Source organism: Lacerta agilis, chromosome 12, assembly GCF_009819535.1.
Source record: "Lacerta agilis isolate rLacAgi1 chromosome 12, rLacAgi1.pri, whole genome shotgun sequence".
Classification (NCBI taxonomy): Eukaryota; Metazoa; Chordata; class Lepidosauria; order Squamata; family Lacertidae; genus Lacerta; species Lacerta agilis.
The window spans coordinates 36,934,659-36,946,820 of NC_046323.1; the positions used below are offsets into that span (position 1 = coordinate 36,934,659).

General features: G+C 42.6%; 1 protein-coding gene across 1 annotated transcript in view; it reads left to right on the plus strand.

The window, feature by feature from the left end:
• Nucleotides 1-11,303: 11,303 nt before the first annotated feature.
• The window catches only part of APBB1IP (amyloid beta precursor protein binding family B member 1 interacting protein), a 49,728-nt gene continuing 48,869 nt past the window's right edge, over nucleotides 11,304-12,162 (plus strand). The window contains exon 1 of the mRNA XM_033165449.1: nucleotides 11,304-11,387. The gene's annotated coding sequence lies outside the window, so the exon portion shown is untranslated. The remainder of the gene's footprint in view (nucleotides 11,388-12,162) is intronic.

Consider the following 12,162-nt stretch of genomic DNA (forward strand, 5'->3'; position numbering starts at 1 on the left):
TCCCTTTGAGACAGGGTTGAGAACCTGTGGCCTTCCTGAAGCAATTAGGACTTGTCCACAGTTGTGCATTATTTGGCTGTTAAGCCACTTCCCCGCATTTGGTTTAAAAGAGAAGTCCACACACAAACATAATAGGAATTCATATGTCAGGAGCCACTTTGGATTTTCCTGTTCACACCAGTAGGTGTTCCCTTTTGTATTTTGTTCCCTATTATGCAGATTCAATGCCAACAGGGCATGCGTGGAGATAGTTGAGTGTGCACCTTGTTTTTTGTTTTGTTTTTTAAGCCCACTGTGCAGGTAGTATTCAAAAGGACACAGTCAGGCAATTATAAATCCTTGGCACACTTTTCAGTGTGGGTTACCTGTGCAGTATTCTGGATTTCTGCAAATCGGAGGAATCAATAGATAGCTATCTATGCAGGAATCTCTCTATTTATGCTCCAGCATCAAAAATACTTACCAGCACCTCTGGAAAAGAAATGAAATGAATTGCAGCAATGACAAACCTAGACAACATCTTAAAAAGCATCACCTTGCCGACAAAGGTCTGTATAGTTAAAGCTATGGTTTTCCCAGTAGTAATGTATGGAAGTGAGAGCTGGACCATAAAGAAGACTGATCGCCAAAGAATTGATGCTTTTGAATTATGGTGCTGGAGGAGACTCTTGAGAGTCCCATGGACTGCAAAAAGATCAAACTTATCCATCCTTAAAGAAATCAGCCCTGAGTGCTCACTGGAAGGACAGATCCTGAAGCTGAGGCTCCAGTATTTTGGCCACCTCATGAGAAGAGAAGACTCCCTAGAAAAGACCCTGATGTTGGGAAAGATGAGGGCACAAGGAGAAGGGGACGACGGAGGATGAGATGGTTGGACAGTGTTCTCGAAGCAACTAGTATGAGTTTGGCCAAACTGCGGGAGGCAGTGAAAGATAGGCGTGCCTGGCGTGCTCTGGTCCATGGGGTCACGAAGAGTTGGACACGACTGAACAACAACAAAGCATACACTTCAGATTCATGTTGCTGCTCAATATCTGGTGTAATCTTTTTTTAAAAAATGTAATTTGCTGGTGCAGTTTTCTGGTTTTGTGCAAATCTGAGGGATCAAAAACATTTATGTGCCAGAAATAGTTACAAGTACTACATAGTTACAAGTACTAAAGAAATGAAAGTATTGATGATATAAATGGAAAGGGGAGGAGGAGGAGGAGGAGGAGGTGGAGGTGGAGGAGAAACTAACAGTTGACCGACCCACACCAAAACAAAAAATCTGCAACCCCAAGTGAAGCAGTTTGGAGCCTGATTTTCCCGTTTGTAGAATTATCCCTTTATAAGGTAATCCCAAATTTATAGTGGGAAAGCATTAAGATTGGTGTTGTTTGAAGGTGGGCTTCCTCCTATCTGCCCTCACAATTGGCTGTGTTGTCTGGGGCTGATGGGAGTTTTGAGTCCCAGCAATATCTGGAGGGCCACAGGTTTCACATCCTGCACTGAATGATCAGTTGGCTTGGAAAAACCTTTACCTGAGACCCTGGTGAGATGCTACCAGTTACAGTAGGTAAGACTGTACTAGGTTATGCTATTTGCAAAAGGATGCACACATCTCTGCTATACTGTGATTGCTCTATCCTCAGATATTTGCGTATTTAAATCCATGTGCCAGTGTGAAACTTAATTCCGTCTTTTTGGTTTCTCTCTAGTGTGTGTGTGTGTGTGTGTGTGTGTGTGTGTGTGTGTGTATATATATATATATATATATATATATATATATATGATTATTATTTATGTTCAAATCAATTGTAAAAAAGTAGATGGTTTAGTACATGACAGTGCATGAATAAAACAAAACAGAATGCTACAACATCCAACCTTCTGCCCTACTGAAGTACATAAAAGAGTATGTTATAAAATAAGTGTGTTGCTACCATTTATAATTTACCGGTAACTGAAAACGAACTTGAAACATTCCTAGAGATAGATAGGCAGTTTTGCAATTCCAACTCCAATTTAAATTTCTGAGAGATTTGTAGTTGATCTACTGTAGGGAGCCATCTGGTCTATATTTTATTCAGCATTTGAATCATAACACTATACTTTTATTGGCTGTGCAGAGCTAGCTCTGCAAATGCATTGCTTTATCCTCTGTCTGTTAAATGTGAAGTTGGTGTTTCATTTTTGCTAGCAAAGTGTTATATTTGAAAGCTAGACATGTTTCAGTTCTCAGCAGTTCCCCTCAAGTGGCACCAAAGCTACTCTGGACATCGTCAGCCTCAATTTCAACAAAAGGTTTATGATTCAGTGATTTCTCTCACACTCTGCAACTCACATTTGTATAAATCTATATATATACATATATATAAATGTTCAAGATGGGTGCGTGGATGCGAAGGCCTTGCTCTGTAAACGCTTAACTGTTTGCCTTCAAATTTGGGCACAACATTCCTTGGCCATATGGGAAGGTTCTTAGGTACCTAGATTGCAAAAATATCACACCTTTCCCAGGTAAATCCATGAATTTGTGCAAAAAATAGCGCCCTCCAGTGGACGTCAAAGCAACACACGCTTTACAACAACAGACTTCAGAAGAGGGTGGGAGGGGGAGCGGAACTTGAGGTCGCCTCAGCCAATAGGCTGTGGGTGGGGGAGGGGCCAAATCAACCTTTAGCTACTACCACCATAACAACTCCTTGCCTCAGGCTCGGCCAATTCCCATTTTAAAAGAGTGAGCAACAGACATGAGAGTGCAGAGGTGACAGAACAAATCACAGCACAGGAGTTCAACAGAACAAGCTATGGAGAGCCAGGTGAAACCGAGGGGGGCGGGGACCGGAGAGAAGGGAGGTAGGAGATCAACACAGTTTCGGAGTGACCACGGGGAGTGTGGGGGAGGGGAACAAATCACGCCGCGTGAGTGGGAGGAAGACGAAAATGGGGGGGGACTGAGAGGAGGCAGGCTTAAGTTCATTGGGATAACGTGTGGGAAACCAGGCGAAAACGGGGGGGAGGGAAGACTGAAATGGGGCACATGGAAGTTCGTGGGCATAAGCTGTGGGAAACCAGGTGAGAATGGGGGGGGGGGGAGAGCCACAGCAAGGCCGGGCCAGCTATTATATATATTTTTGTACTCATAGGGGTGATATTCAACATTAGTCATACTCCGATGTGTAGAGCCACTGAAATCAATGCACTTAAGTCATTTCAGTCTGACTCTGAGTATGCCCAGTGTCAGATATTTTCCTATACATTCTGCATTCCATTTGTGATACCAAAAACTAATAAACAATTTTTTCCCAAGTGATAAGTTTTCATTCAGGCGTCCGAAAAAAACGAAAACCAATACCAATGCTGTGTCCTTGGAACGTCTTACTACTATAAGAAGTGAGGTGAGTATTACACACAGTGGGAACTCACCATAACTCAGTTTGGGTACCTCTTAGTTGGGCTCCATTGCCATTCTAAGAGCATGAGGGTGGTGTTCATGGTGAGTTCCAACACCTCTTTTTCTAGAAAAATAGCACTGATTAGACACAAATTGCCACCAGCTGCTGATTTTCCTCGACTTTGAAATCAGGTAAGGAGGAGAGGCAACACTTTTGTTAGCCAGACAGTGCTGTCCTCTGCGCACAAATAAGTACCACAAAGTTCAATCAATTGCACTTGCTCTCTAGTGAGTGAGTTTAGGATTGCAGCCTTAATCATTTGAAGCTACTTGCTCACGCATATAGGGAGTTGGAATAACACCTCACTTGCATTACAGTTTCAGCTTCAAAGGAAATGTCTTTCTGTTTAAAATGGCCCTAGCTCAAATACTGGTAAAGAACAAAAGAAGTCTCTTGCTTTAGATATGAGTTGGAGCCATTCCAGTATTGGCGTTTTGTTTGGAATAAGCTGGTTGATACCAGCATACTCACGTGTACGTGCAAAGCCAGAATTGTAGAAGTGCCCACCCATGATCAACTATTTCTTAGTCGACTTGCCACTAAAACCCAGATATCCTACTCCTGGATGAAATGCATTTTCTCTTTATATTTTTCCTCCAATCTAGATTTTCCTTCTCATCTTGCTTCCATATGCTTGTGCAAAATGACTTTCACATACACAACATAATTATTTTTGAACTTGGTGCCAATCATTTGGGAGTGTATTGACTCAATATGAATAGCAAAGTCTGGGCTGAGATCCCAGTTTCCCTAGAGGAATTTAGCATTTAAGAACTGAATATAGGCTCAAGATAACCTAGGCACAAAAAGCACCAACTCAGAACCAACAATTAGTATTAGTATTAGGACATTGTGCAAATATGTATGTATGATTAATCATAGATCATATCTGCAACACAAACTGGGATGTATACTAGTGTACAGGAGTTTGAATGGTAGAGTTGGATTGTTTTTTGTCTCCATGGAGGAAGGCTGGTTGGAGAGAGGCTGAATAATAAAAGTGGAAGGCATTAATCAGCCTCTGTTCAAACATCCTTCCTCCACCCCAAATCACAGCCTGATGAGGTTGTTCTTCGCATGTAAACAGCATAGAGCAGCATGGGGAGGATGATTTATAGCTGAAAAATAAATCATCCACCGCAAGCTGATTTTTCATTGATGGTGGAAAAGATACAGGGATCCTATATCTTCCTTCTCTCTTTCCTCAGGGGATGAGAAACCATCACTCAAGGAGGCTTCGGAAGCCATCGCGCACACACACGGGGGGAAATCTGGATCTCAGTGGCAGAGCACATGTTTTGTTCTAGGTTCAATCCCCAACAACTCCAAGCAGGTCTGAGAAAGACCCCTGTCTGAAATCCTGCTGGCAGTCAGTGTAGAGTCTACACCAGGGTTTCCCAGCTGTTTTTGGACTACAACTCCCATCACCCCCAGCTAGCAGGACTAGTGGTCAGGGAAGATGGGAACTGTAGTGACCCAAGTTTGGTCTACCAAATGGTCTACATTGTAGGCAATGCTGAGGGCTTGCCCACACTTCTGCTTGCCCTGTGCCTAGAATACATGGGGTGCCTGAGTGGTTTCCTGCTTCTCCCGTGCTTTCTAGCCATGGGTCTGAGAGGTTTTGCCTCTGCCCTACTGCTTTCCCCTGGTGAAACCTGCTCTTTAGTGTCAAATCAGAAGAAACAGCAATCCATGGAAAACCCACTTGCAATTTGTTCCAATTTAGTGCTAAATCACAGGTTTCCACAGCAGAAAGCAGCGGGGCAAACAGAGGTGTGGCTGAGTCCTGAGCAAGGTAGATCAATGTCTAGTTCCTTACGAAGCAGTGTCTTATGTTCCTGGTACATAATTGCTATGCTATTTTAATGGCCTTCGCTTTATTGTACATGGTAATTGTTATGTATTCAGTGGTCTGTGTCTGCGTGAGCTTGAGTCTGCACTAAGAATTCTGAGTCCCTGTGTTCTGATTCAATACATGATATCCAATCACAGAACATTTCAGGATTTGGGCCTCCAACTCAGAACCTGTTAATATTGATTTGGGCTTTGCATCTTTGATTTTGCGTCTTGTTTACAACTTACTCCTCCTCCTTAATCTTCTCTCTCTCTCTCTCTCTCTCGGACCTCAAGATGAGAGTATCCTCTGAGAGAACAAAGGCACAAGCATGCCTGCCTTGTGCTTCTCTAGACTAGTCAGACTAGAACTAGAAACTTCTACAATTCCTATAATACAATAAACAACCTTATTATTCTTGTACCTACAACCATCTCTGTGTTTGTGGATGCAACAGGTAAAGCCTACTCTCTCACCAAGATTCACTAGCCAAATATTGCTTACTCTGCATAAAAAAATGGGTTTCAATAGGTAATTGACCCAGTTATCCCAATATTAGCCATGCTGTGCTGTGGGACAGAGTACTAAGGGTTGCCAAAGGTCAGCATTTGTCACACTTTTTACTACCTACCCATGAGACTCATGTTCCTCTCCCTGAAACTTTGGGATAACCAGCCTCATATAACAAACATGCTTAAATCTAATAAACAATTTAAGGGGTTGATACCAGAAACTGTCGGAAGAAATAGGTGAGCAAGCCTATTGTTCACCCCGCTAGTCTACTTGAGAAGCTCAATGTGTGAAGAGGTTTGAGCTGGTTTCTCCAGCTCAACTTCATGGCTCTTACCAGCCACTTTTGAGTTCCTATACCAATAAAGGAACTTTTACAGCTTGGTAACTAAGCTAAGTTTCACTGCCTGTGCAACTTTTCTGACTGATGTAGGGGAAAGCACACGACCCAGACCTTTGAAGAGTTTTTAACTACAGTAAAGCCATTTTTGATGTACCAAATGTGTGGCCTTTTCCTACGCTGGGGGAAGGGGGAAACTTTGGAAGAAACTTGGAAGGGTGTATATTAAAGGTCTAACAGCCTATATTTCCATGCTTTACTTTGCTGCATATTTTGTGATTTTAAATCTCTGCTGGGGTTCTCTCACCAAAAAGTACTTGCCCCAAACCTGGATCTTGGCGTCTCCTAACTCTATATATTTTTGTACCAACAGAAACTCACTCAAGTAACAAGCTATTTCCCCCTCTCCTGCTTCTAAATTTCAATATAGTTTTCAGTGACTTCATGATCTGGATAGTGCTTTCTGCATAGAGTATACAATTCCTATTATAGAAGTCAACGTTCCTCGTTTTTAATCCTCCCCTTTCATCTTATTCTTTAATATTAATTTCTACAGAGCCATTTTACAATGTAATGTAACTAAGACCTCATTAGAGTGAGACAACAGAATGGCACTTCCTAGTCAGCAAATTTATTGCTTCTTGATGAATGAGGTTTTTTCAACAGAACCATTGTTCTCCACAGTTTCAAAATGTCTAGGATATATATTTCCTACTTCTCCCCCCCCTTCCACTTTATTCATTATACTAATGGTTTTATGACTTGCAAAATTATATGTCACAATTATCTCTTGAGGCTTCCTGTCACCTTTTTCTGCAGCTGTTTGTGCTGGGATGGGAAGCATGGAACTGAGAAAAATCAGTGAAGCAGTGACTCCGTGTGGTGGTATACCTGCTTTGCAAAATAATAATAAAATCACAAACCACTTGAGAGCAAATTCACACAGCCTTTAGTAAATGCCAATTTGAAATATGCATGCATGTTGCACAGTGTAACAGGCTAGTTATCATGAGCAAGAGCCCCCATTCCTTCTGAATGAGGACCCCTTCAGATATACTGCAAAACTGATACTATGACACCCATATACAAGCATGTGGGGAGGTAATGTCATAGAATAGTAGAGATGGAAGGGGCCACAAGAGTCATCTAGTCCAGCCCCTGCAAAGCAGGAATCTTTTGCCCAAGGTGGGACTTGAACCCATGACCCTGAGATTAAGAGTCTCATGCTCTTAACCTCCCCCACCTTATCTGCAAGGCACACATATATTCTGGGAAGGGAGGAGCAGAGCCTTTGAGGTGGTGGCAGCATGGGAAAGATAAGTGATGTCAATTACAGTACATGAAAAGAACTTGCTGCCCAGGAGTTCTTTCCTTAAATTTATTTTGATTTTCTGCATTACTATCACCAAAATCTTTGCAGACCAATGCATATATTAATAGAACTATCATTTGACCAGTAAAGATCAAGAATTCACATTCAGCTTGTGGCCCCAACAAATCCCACCCATTGTTTGCCAGATTTCTCCTAAACTGCAGTTCAGAACCAGCTCCAGCTCCAGCTCCTAATCCAAGGGGTAGGGAAAGTTTTTCAAAAAAACATGCACCAGGTAAAGTGATATCCTTTATTGGACCAAAGCATCATAAAGAAAAACACCTTTCCCCGTTTGTCATTCTGTGCTCTGTGAGAGATTCCGCTTCTTTGGTTGCTAATGAAAAGATCTGCAAGAATTTAAAGGCTTCCACTGCAATGAGAAATGCTCCATAATCTGATGGGCTCTCAAGGACCCTCTGTAAACAGTTTACATTGATCTTTGCTCCAAGCTGTGTGGTATTTATGTTTTGGGCTTTATTGTTTTAGTGTGGTTTCCACCCTAGACTGAGACTCCAATGCATTATTTTGGTCACGCTAAAAATAAATTAGAATTTCAGTGATTAACTTTAAGCAATCAAAAGCTTTTTCTTTATATAATTTATATGCAGGCTAGAAAGTCCTGGCAATAATTGCATATCATTCACTGCAAATACTCCAGATGCTTTTGGGAATAAGCCAAAAAGCGTTATTCTCCTTCTCTTCTAGATATATATTTTTAATCAGATAGTTCAGCTGGGAGATTGTTTGGTTTGGCCTCTGGAAAGAGAAATAATAGTAAATTGGCAAGGGGACTATTTTTCTAAAAGAGGGGAATAAAGCATTTTGAATAAGTTTGTCCCAGTGGTATATCTCTCAACTTTACTTCCCCATATGCCTTTTTTATAACACCCCCAGAAGATGTATTAACATTTATTTGTTTGTTCATTTAATCTAAGTTAAGTATTTTGCTAACAGCCATTGTGACTTTGTTCCACTTTTGCAGGTGGTGTTCCTTTATTGGTGCTTTCCATCTGCATCACAGTTTGAAAGCAGGCTGTATAAAAAAACTCCCATTTTCCCTGCATCCATTGTGCTCCTACCTCTGCCCATGTGATGCTAGGCACAAATCACATTTCTCCTGTGAAATACTGCCTTGTGATGCATCTTCCCTCAAACCAACTTTGATCTGATGTGAAAACATAAGTAATCTGATGCTACTGGTGTTGTTGTTTTTTTAAAAAAATAATTTTATTGAAATATTTTCATGAATAGTAAGGGAACATACAATGTCTCTGATTTCAATTCCAAGAGTCCTTTCTACAGGTCAATTACTTTTGGTGTGAGACACTGATGTCAAAAACAGACAAATAAAGAACCTATCCTCATGACACTGAAGCAAAACCTCTGCACATACACTAAGCAAAAGAATGAAATATCATTACCCCCTTCTTTCTCTACCCAATTCTCTCCCCTCTAACCTCATATGATGATATTGTTTTCCACCATTCCAAGCTCTGAGCGGTGCAAAATTCCAGGAGTTCCAGTTGCTTACCCGGAATGAGGTACAGCAGAGACTGTAGTGTCCTTATGATAAATGGTTTATTTACACAGATATACAACCAGAGCCTATGATGGAGGAGTTCACAGCATTAACACCCCAAGAGGATATTGCTTCTCCCATAGTTACAACCTTGGATTCAAGTAGAAATCAGGCATGGCTCTGACTCCCTGGCTTCCCAGCCTACGTCTTGCTTCCAGCTTCTAGCTCATATAGCTCAACCCTCCACTCTGGCCTTTGTCTTTCTATCAGCGAGTTGAGGGCGAGTTGATATTGTGTGTCTAGGCATGCCTACTCTGGTGTCCGCTACACTCTTCTTACTCTTGCCGCATAATTCCTCTGAACTGGGCTGTTGAAAAATGGACCTTCAGCATGTAGCAATCTGTGCAAACAGGCACACTTGCATTGTTTGAGCAGCTGGAAACAAAATGGCTAGGTTGTGCTTGGGGAGTGGGGAGCAAACAAACGTAGGGGTGCAATGATAGGGACCACTCACTGAAACATCATCACACATGATTACACACAAACACACACACACCAAAAATGTGCCAATGAGCTTCCACAGCTGCAGTGACTATGAATGTGTAACAGATTATTTTTAGTTAATGGATTTTCCATGGTAAGAGGAAATCTGGATTAAGTGTAACAAAAAGTATAGGCTTGAATTTTGATGATAGCATCATGGGGACAGTGTTAAATATTTGGGTGCATGAGCAGTACCAATTCTACAATAAACCTCTGTTTGGAAGCACCTTAGGAGGTGATCAATGATATTCTGCATACAGTACCTTGATTTCCAGAGGCGAGCCCCCTGAAAGTTTTTGTGCTAAGGTTGGATGAATGAAAGCCAGTTGGCAGAGTTTAATTTGAGCCATGTGATGTTAAGAAGAAGTTCCTTTGAATATGCTTAGGGTCTATTTCCCCTTCCCACTGTGTAACTGCAACTAATTGTTTTCATCTGGAATTTTTTCAATACTTCCATGTTAGATAACACAGTTTTCAGGCAAGCTTAAGCTCAGCCCAGCATTTCTCTTTTTATAAATCTGCTATTGCCTGCTTCACTGGATTAAAAAGCAGAGCTGAATGTAAAAGGAAACTTATCTGTGCAGAGCTGTTTGAGGGTGGCATTACATTTAAAGTGGGCCACTACCAGCCCATGCTTGTGTTCACAAATAATCCATGGCTGGGGTCACCTCACAGTTGCAACCTAATACACTGCATGTGTAAGAAACAACACCCACTTTGAAACATAAGAGTTTGTAAGTTCCCCACATCCACATGGGGAATCCCCTTTAGAGAACAAAAAATCCCTCCAGATTTATGCTAATGTTACTGGAACACATCTGAGATATTAAAAATGCTAAAGAAGAAGAAAAATTGGGGTAGTTCTCCCCATAGGTCAAATGCTGCTTATCTTTCTGGCAGGCAGAGGTGTGTGCGTGACTGTATATCAGATAGAGGGAGAGATATGGAATGTTCAGTCTCGCAATGGAGCTGGCTGTAGTGTTAATAAGAGTTGCAACTTGAATGCACTTTCATCAATGTGCACTGGAATATACATCTATATTCCCACTCAGATGTTTAATTTTGGGGGGTCCAGGATAGAAGTTAAACCTAAATACTGGGTTTATGCTAAAATGGGTTGTGTGAATAGATCCTGTGCAAACATCTCAAAACAGCTAAAATTATGCTTAGACATCTTCCAGACCCCCCCCCCCCATGCTTGCCTCTTTCAGCAATCCATTCATGAGGGCAGGTAGAATTCAAACAAAACAGGGAGAGAGAAAACAAAATTGGGCAACAAGTTACAAGCAGCCAGGCATGGAGTTATTTGGGCGAAGGTTACTTTTCACCCAAGAATGTATGGTGATTGAGAACAGCACTTCGCCCTCACAATCCACATGCACCCGTGAGCCCTTCTGAGCGTCTGACATCCAGGAAGGAAGCAAGAATAAAACACAGTTGAGTCTTAACAGTAGTGGCTTTTGTTTTTTGTTTCTGTTTTTAAGGGTGACTGCTGCTTGCTTCCTGAGAATGTTCCTCCTTCTCTCCCTTCTTCTTTCATTTTAGAGAAGGCTCCCTTCCCCTCCTTTCGTTCCACGAATCGCCCGGGGAAATTTCCCTTCACCTCAGAGAGCCCAGCCCTTCCTCTCAGCCTCGTGCTCTTGAGAGGCCCAGCAGCGCCCACTTAGCCGCCCCGGCGCCACTTCCTTCGCTAGAGAGGAACTCGCTCGAGCTGAGCAGTGTGCCTGCTTGCCTTGCCTGCGTGAGTCACCCCTGTGGGCCCTTCGCGCGCGCTTACCTGACCCCTCTCGCCTCGCCTGGACGCCGGCAGGCCAAGGCCAGCAGCCAAGGTAAGCCTGGGGGGTCTTGCTGGCCTTCTGTGGGGTGCATAGACTGTAACTGCATCCCCCCTGCCTCCTATCGCAGCAGAGCGGGGTGGGTTGGGTTTGTGTGAACCCCTTATTAGAAGGGGGGGCATAAATGTTATTAGTCGTGGGGTCAAGGGGGAAGCTGAGAAGACTTGTCCCTAAAGCAGTGGTTCCAATATGCCCCACCTAAGCACCTCTAAAATCCTGATTCTCTCTCTCTCTCTCTCTCTCTCTCTCTCTCTCCCCCCCCCCCCGTTTAATTGTATTTTAAATATTTTGTTGGAAGCCGCCCAGAGTGGCAGGGGAAACCCAGCCAGATGGACGGGGTATAAACAAATTATTATTATTATTATTACATATAATTCTTATTATTCAAAAAGTGAACTCACGTGGAGGAAGCCTAAAAGGCCAATAACGGTTAATAACTCATTCTGGAATTTCCCCCCCTTAAAAATCAAATTGCTCCCTCCCCCGCCCCGCCCCCCGTGGGGCATATGCCCCACGTTGGAAACCACGGCCCTAAAGGCAGCTGGACCTAACAGGCAGAGAGGCTCTTTCCCTCCCCAGAAAAAAAAGGCTTTGAATGAGGAGGAGCGGGAAATTAAAAGTCAGAAAGAGTTCATGGCCACCACCCTGTGGTTTTCCACCTTTCTTTTTGGGGAACAGGGGTTCATATACAACATAATGTTCCTAGGGTGATTTTCTGTCCCTCATCCTTGGGTAGAGATGAAAACTAGCATTTCCCAGGATCTAGACC